Below are 8,386 nucleotides of genomic sequence, written 5' to 3'. Positions count from 1 at the left end.
ACTATGTTAGCACAGTGCACCCAACAAAAGGCCTGGGGACCACATCTGAGATTGTGTGTTCCTTAGAAACACTCGGGTTCCAAAGCACAGAGCTGCAGAAAGGGTGTGATTTTGGGGTCCCACTATCCTAAAAATACAGTAAGTCCCCACCCCCCAAGCATGGATGTCAGCACTTAAAATTGGATTCCCGTTCACCTAGGCCCTGGCATTGCTTTTCAGGGTCCCCAATTGTGTCATCTTTGTGTTTCATCTCGTTATTGGGATTGGACTCTTCAGAGGCAAACCAGAAACCAGAACAGGGTTGGGGGAGAGTCTCCAATGGGAAAGTCACAGGGTCATCCAGATCCTGGGTGATGCAGAGAGAAGCATCCAACCTAGAGCTTGGAGCATGTTTACCAGCCCTCCGGTCTTTCTAAACTGACTGCCATTGTCTCCGTCCCTTCTGTACCACCAAGGTTCATCTTCATTGTCTGCTGCCCACGGGGTGGCAGATCTCTCTCCAGAGTCTCCCCCAAGCCTTTGCAACCACTATAGCCTGAGTGTCTGGGTCATGTTACATGCCTTACCCTGCACAAGTAAGGCTTCTTACTCCCTCAAAACGAGCCTCAAATTCTTAGTAGGGCCTAAGAGGCCACATGACTGGGACCCCCATGTTCTCTCCTGCTCACATCCTCCATGCCATCTCCATTCCTTGCCTTTCACAGCCTCCTCCCATCCTGGGGCCTTTGCAGCTTACAGTCCCACTGTTGGACCCTACCTTAAAACCCTTCTGGCTTCAGATTTCAGCTGAAGCCTTGGCTGTTTGAGGCAGGCTTTCTCAAGCCTCCAGGCTAGGCCAGGCTCTCCCGTGGCCTTGAAGTGAGAATTTTGTCTGATTACCCTTTCTAGCAGATTTCACAATATCCTCACAGACTAAACAGTCAATGTTTGCTCAGTGAGTGAATAGCGGCAGAATAAAGACAGAGCCGTAGCAAGGGTGAGATTTTCAGGGACCTCCTAGGTCTCTGTGATCCTAAAACTGCACTGTCACCTAACTCCTCCATCAGAGAATGAGGCATTTCTGTTCAAGCAAATATTTTAATTCATTTATTCATTCACTTCAGGGATTTTTTTCCTAGTCTATGTACACCAGGCAAGCCCCAAACTTGGAATTCACCTGTCTCAGCTTCCCAAACGCTGGGATTACAGGTGTGTGCCTCTGTACCCAGGTTTAAGAAATATATTTAAAATGTAATTGTTCCAGGAAAGGCGTGCTGCTCTGTTCTCTCACTGGGAGAGGAGTTTAAGCATAGACAGGGCTGTTCAACCAGGAGTGTGCTTATGGATTACCAGGTTGATCCCCTGAGTCATAGGTACCACCTGGTAGGAGGGGCCGTAGGTCAAACACACTTGAGCCACAGCACACAGCATGAGTGTGATAGACAATGGTTCTCACTTCGTTTTAACTGGAGAGTCAGAGAAAGGGAAAGGAAGTAGTTTTATCTACTACATTGCAAGGCCAGGCATTAACTTAGAATGGTAGGTATGCTGTTACGTACATAGAACAGTATGTAGACCCTAAATACATGACCCATCCTCCCTTTTTTAGTAATCAGGAGGGTACAGTCTAACAGTCCTCTAGGTCTGGTCTTTATGTTGCTTACATTTGCCTTTTTCTCAACAACAGCAAAATGTGTGTGGTTCATCTCTACATTTTACATCCTGTTTATTTTAAAATTTACCAGACACACAATCTTTCAGGCAAAGCTTGGCTGCAATTTTCTATTCTAAACTTCTAATTTGTGTGTGTTTGTGTGTGAGGGGGGTAACTTAGCAGAGTTTGGAGGGGGATAGTTAGACTAGTAAGCATTAGCAGGAATCTAATACTTTCTGTTCATTTGTAGCTGGACCTAATCTGGCTCAAGGCACATTTGAAAATGAACCACTAGCTGTTACTCCTAACAACGGAGAAACATCTTCATCTTTGTCCCCTCACTGCCACATATGGGAACTGGGTAGAAAGTAACTTCTATGTGGCAGGCACTTGTTTAGTCCACTGTTGTATTCCCATTGCCAAGAACAATGTCTCAGATAGAAAAGCTATTCAGGAAGCATTTGAAGGAATGGTTGATGGAAGGATGACATGGTGGAGGGAAGGAATGTTTGACTGAGGGACTATTTGAGAGGAAGGAGCAAAGACTCAAAGGAATGTGCATATGACCAGTTCTCCACAGGTGTGCAGATGGTGGACTGTTTCCTCTCAGAGCCTAAGAGGAGGATGTGACAGGTGATTCCTGACTGCCAACTTGATTGAACTGCTAGATGCTTAGACTAGTGGAACGCAACTCTTGGGGCATCTGTGAGGGCTTCCAGAGATGATTAATTCCTGAGGGTTCTGACCCAATGAATGGTTTTAGCTATTGATTGATTCAAAATGTGAATCGATTATGTAATGGTGTTGGAACTATGAAGGATGGGGTCTGCTTGGAGGAAGCGAATCACAGGGGTGTGTCCTTGGTGGCTCTATGTTACTCTGGCCTCTTCCTGTTGCTGCTCCACTCTGCTTCCTGTCTGCCATGACATGAGTTGTTCTATCACACCTTCCCTGCTCTGGTGGACTGAACCCTCAGAAACTGTGAGCCAAATAAACCTTTCTCCCTTAAGTTATATCAGATATTTTGTCACAGCAAGGCAAAGTTGACTAATATAGAGTGTCTGAGAGACTGTCACATTTCCCCAGAGAAGAAGGACAGTGATCACCCACCTGCTTGGAGAGGTAGAGTTCTGGTTTGACACCAGAAGGGGCCTTGGAGAACAGCTAAACTTCACCCCTCTTTCCTGCCTGTGCCTAGTCAGTGGCATGGGAAGAGCTCATGTTTAGGAATTAGTAAGGCAACACCATGACCATTTAACAGTGTTCTTGCCCACCGTCAGCCCAGCTCCTTTAACTTGGTCCACTGCTGCTGCCAGTAGTGATCAGGATAAACACAGTTCCCATCCCTTGGTCCTCACCAAGCCTCCGACCCCCTAGTGGATCTTCAAGAAGGCCCAGAGACAGAGGGGTGAAAAGGAGAATGACTGACTACCTAGAGCTTGGCGATGCTTTTGAGCCAAGGCCCACGGACTAAGGCAGAACTCAGAGGGACTGCCTTTTTTTCTTACAAGTTCCAGAAGATCAGGCCTGAGAACTGCTGAAAACTGAGAGTTGGACCTGGACTCTCCTGCATCATTTGGGGACTTTCAATCCATGATGAAGAAAGAGATAATAGTACTTGCACAGCACTAACTGCTAGGCATGCGCAAGAAACTTACTTATGCTAAGTCATTTGACCTTCCTATTAGTCCAATGAAAAGCTGCTGTCACCCTTCTGTTCTACAAGCAAGGGACTGAGAGACCGAGTAATGTTACCTTTGGAAGGTCCCATAGCTACCAAGTAACTGGCAGAGCTGGGATTCAAATGCACGCACCAGGCCCCTTGTTGTGCTTGACCCCAGGTGCTTTACCATACTGCTTCTCAAGTCTGAAGATTATGAAATGTTGCATGCATTCTGTAGCTCTAGAAGCATCTATTATAAACCAGGCTCCCTGGGGCTGGAGAGAAGGATCAGCAGTTAAGAGCACTGGCTACTCTTGCAGAGGACCTGGGTTCAATTCCCCGCACCCACATGGCAGCTAACACAAACCCTAACTCCAGTTCCAGGGGATCTAATGCCCTCTTTGAACCTCCATGGGCGTTGCACAACATGGATGCACTTACATACATATAGGCAATACACACATGCACAAAAAATAAAAATAATAAATAAAATATTTAAAAAATAACAAACCAGGCTCTCTGCAGGAATCCAAAGGCAGAAATAGCCACCCCTCAGCCTTGGAGAATGGCTCAGAAAGTGCTTCCTTGAAGTTCCCATGGCCCCATCACAGATGTGATCACCTAAAAGCAAGAGAGCTCACTTGTCTTCCTGGAGGTTTCATTAGAAATAGATGGATTTGAACATGGTCTTCGAGGTTCTGATCACAGGCCAGGGTTATTTCTATCCCAGTGTGTTTACCAGTGACTGGACACATGGATATGTGCAAGGCATGTAGCTAGACAGCAATGACTTGTGCTTTGCTACAACACATACTGATTACACACATTGTAGATTACCGTTAGGTGTCAAATTAAATGCTGCATCCTACCCAAAGCCACCACCTCCTTTACTCACTTTCTTGGAGGTGAGGGACAATATGATAATTTTGTGTCACCTTATTGGACTATGGATGCTCAGATAACTGGAAAACATTGCTTCTGGGTGTGTCTGTGGGGTGTTCCAGAAGAGATTGAATCGGTAGACTGCGAAGAAGATAACCTCATCAATCCAAACAAGCATTACCTTATGTGTCAGAGGTGTGAATGAAGCTGAATTTGGCAGTGCAATCTTGTAATCCCAGCTACTGGGGAAGCTGAGGCAGGGGGATCAAAAGCTCAAGACCAGCCCCAGCTATAGTGTGAGTTCAAGGCTAATCTGGGTAACTTAGACCCTGTCTCAAAAGGGAAAATAAAAAGAAGGGTGGGGAAAGTGAGATGGCTCAGCGGGTAAAGGCACTTTTCACTAAGCCTGATGACCCCGTTTCAATCCCTGGAACCCATATGGTGGAAGGAGACAACTGACTCCTACAAGTTGTCCTCTGACCTCCACATGTTCTCCACAGCACACATGCCCACACATACATATCGCAGATACACACTTGAAGAAAAAAATGTAAAAAATAAAAATTAATTTAAAAGATGACTGTGTATATTCAGTGGCAGAGAACTTGCCTAGCATGTGTGAAGTCCTGGATTCAGTCTGCAGTACCACAATCAACAGAATAGGGAGAAGGGAGGTGGTATTCACTTCCTCTCTGTCCTAGCCAAGATATCCATCTTCTGCCCCCAGACCTTGACCTCCTGGTTCCTCAGCTTTTGGACCCAGACTGGGACATATACCATCAGCCCCCCTGTTCTCAGTCCCTCAACTCTGCCACATCTTCCTCCACTTGCAGATGGCAGATCATGAGACTTCTCAGGCTGCTGGAGCCTTCCCAGGGCACTGGTCCCTTTAAAGGTCTGTATAGTGCCCACAGGTGCTGTGCTCCTTCAAAGTCCCAATGAATATAGTACATTGTTTTGAAAGAGTGAGTCCATTCCCTTGTGAAATGCCCGATTCAACCAGCCGTGGACTCCAGTCAGAAGAAAACAATGTTCTAAGCCTCGGTAGTATATAGAGAGCCCTGCTTCCCAGCTTCCCGGCTTATAGGAATGATTCTGCCGCCTTATGGATTTGTTTGCCCACTGCGAAGCTTTGCCCTTTTGTAATGAACTCTCATTAAAACGCCCAGTTAGTACATCGATAAGTTTATCCTTTGCAGAAGGCGAGCCTACTGGCACTGTAGTGAGGCGGCCTCTCTGTGTTCTTAAGGCATCGATTAACCCTCGCCTGCCAGAAATCATTAGCGAATGGATTGCTATTTTCTGATAGTTTTGAAAGGAGAGTAACTCTCAGTAAATAATCATTGGCTGCCTTCCCAGGGGGGAAAGCCAGCTCAGAGGAGCTCAGAAACACCGCATTGGTTCATTTTTGAGTGGGTGTATTTACGGAGGACTGGAAATTGCATTCCAAGCTACTAATTATAGGATAAGCATGCCTGCTTACCCAGGCAGCCAGCATGTCAACTCTGCTCAGAGCTATCACATTACATACAGTTTCTCTTCTCTGGATAATTAACAGGATCAAAATATTACTGTCAGATTCGAGGGGAAAATTAACACATTATCTTAATTGTCTTTTCTACTCAGGTAGGAGACATTACCATTTCAAAACGGGCTTGTTTAATGCACTGGAATTTTAAACTGCGATTGCTGAAGTCGTGGTTAATCCCTTCCCAAACTTTGATCTGCTATTGCAGTATGGTTGGACCCTGACTTCTCGGTTTCAATTTTGAACTATTTAAAAATGGCGACAGAGAGTGCCACAATGTGCCAGATACAGTGCCAGAAAATACAGTTTATTGGTGTACATGTTCACATATTACTTATGACTGTTTTAGTTCAACAACAGCAGAATTAAGTAGTTCCGGCAGTGACTGTTCTACAATCCTGAATTATTTACTATCATTTTAAAAAAAAAAAAAAAAAAAAAAAAAAAGGCACTGACCTCTGGTCTATAGCAAGAAAGTGATAATGTTGAAATGCAGATGAAAATTTCTTGTCAGCAGTCATTACGTTGGCCATTAGCTTGTGTGAGGGAAGAGGCCAGGCTGTCCTCAGGTATGGCAGTATCTAGGAGTTCAGGTGACATTGCTGGCTCACTCCGTGTTGCTTTCTTTGCTCTTCTTTTTATATTTGCCGGTCTCTCTCTCTCTCTCTCTCTCTCTCTCTCTCTCTCTCTCTCTCTCTCTCTGTGTTGCATACGTGTATGAGTGTGCATGTATCTGTGCAATTGTCTATGCAGGTGCATGTAGAAGCCAGACTGGTCTCAGGTTAGCTTTCTTCTATCTCTCTCCTCCTTATTTTTTGAGGCACGTTCCCTCACTGAATGGAGAGCAATCTTTTGGCTAGACTGACTACCCAGCAAGCCCCAGGATCTGGTTGCCTCCACCCGCCCCCAGCACTGGGGTTACAGGCACATGCCACCAGCTCAACTTCTATCTGGGTTCTGGGAATCTGAAGTCAGGTCATTATGCTCACACAGCAGATGCTTCACCCACTGAGCCATCACCCCAGCCCTGCTTTCTTTTCTTTTTTCTTCAGGAATCTTAATCATGATGGGATGAACTGGCTTCTCAAAGTCCCCGACCAATATCTTAACTACAGTTTAGCAGCTCCAGCAAAGAGAGCTCGTTTTTTATAGGGTTTCTTTGATAAACTTTATATTGAATTTTTGTGTATTTCATACAGAAAATCTTCATCTTTATACCACCTTCCCTATTGGCACCCTCCCATAGCCCCCCAGTGGATTTTATGCATTCTGTTAATTGTATTACGGCCTATCGAGTCAAGTTAGTATTCCCAGATGTCCCTCAGCACGAGTTCAGTCACTGAGGTCTAGTCAGCCTATCTAGAGTCTCTCCCTTTAAGAAGATCAGTTCTCTCTCACCCAGCAATAATCAGCTGTCAATAGTTCTTTGGCTAAGATTGGGGCCTGCTGCCCATTTCCACAGTTCTATGCTGGGTTTTTGTCTGCTTGAGTTTCCGTGGGTTTTGTGCATGCTGACACCATTGCTGTAGGTTCATATGAGCAAGGTCCCATGAGTCCGTAGGACTCTATTTCCATATGGTCAAGCACCTCCTCAATGGTGCTTACAATCTTTCCACTCCCTCTTCTACAATGGTCCCTGAGCCCTGGGTGGGTAGAGAGAGCCTCGTTTTTAACTCTATTTGCAACAGCAAAACCCATGTTGTGTTAGCCTGCCTTGAGCCATGGGCTTACATGAGACAATCATGCTGATAAAATGTGTTTTGGGCTAGGCTTAAGACATGGGCCCATCATTGGGGATCAGAATTGGCATCAGCCCACCTGAGTGCCCTGACAGGGAGTGAGTTTGCACTGTATCTGTCACTGGATCCTTTACTGTTAGAAGTGGTCCAGGCCAGCCACTCTTGTCACGGTGAGCCTCTTAGAAATGGAGTCATTGTATTAAAAAATCCGGGAGGGGGGGGGGCTGGAGAGATGGCTCAGCAGTTAAGAACACTGACTCTTCTTGCAGAAGACCGGGGTTCAAATCCCATCACCCACATAGCAGCTAACAACTGTCTGTAACTCCAGTTCCAGGGGATCTGACAGCCTCTTCTGTCCTCTGCGGGCATTGCACGACATGGGTGCACTTACATGCAGGCATAACACTCATACACATAAAATAAAAATAATAAATAAAATATTTAAAAAAAGAAATGGAGTGATTGGTGCCACCTCAGACTTGCAGACTGAGACTTTGCATTGGACAAGAGGAAATGTGTCTTGAATATATATTATGGTACGCGCTGTTCAGAGGCCAAGCTTTTTGCTCTGTAGGACATCGCACTCAGAAGGTTCAATAACTAGTGTCAGCCCTGAAAAAATGAGCTCCAACCTGAGGCAGTTCCAGGCACAGCCCATTGTTCTCATATCTGCCACGTCTCAGGCCAAAACAGCCCTGGGAGGCTTCTGCTGACCTCTCAGCTGCCTTGAACTCTACACCCTGTCAGCAAAGAGGGCTTAAGGTAATCCCTAACTTTTGGTTTACAGATGGGGGAACTAAAGGGCAAGGAAATGAATGTTCTGTCCCAAATTGAAAAGCAGCACAGAGTTTCCAAAAAGGATTCTGACTTCATTGTCCCATCGTGAGAAATATGAAGTTAGATTTCCAAACTCTTGCGTAGGCATGATGCTGGTGTTCTTC

The sequence above is a fragment of the Nannospalax galili genome, unplaced genomic scaffold (assembly GCF_000622305.1).
Source record: "Nannospalax galili isolate Female #2095 unplaced genomic scaffold, S.galili_v1.0 scaffold274, whole genome shotgun sequence".
Lineage (NCBI taxonomy): Eukaryota > Metazoa > Chordata > Mammalia > Rodentia > Spalacidae > Nannospalax > Nannospalax galili.
This window is presented reverse-complemented; position numbering follows the sequence as displayed.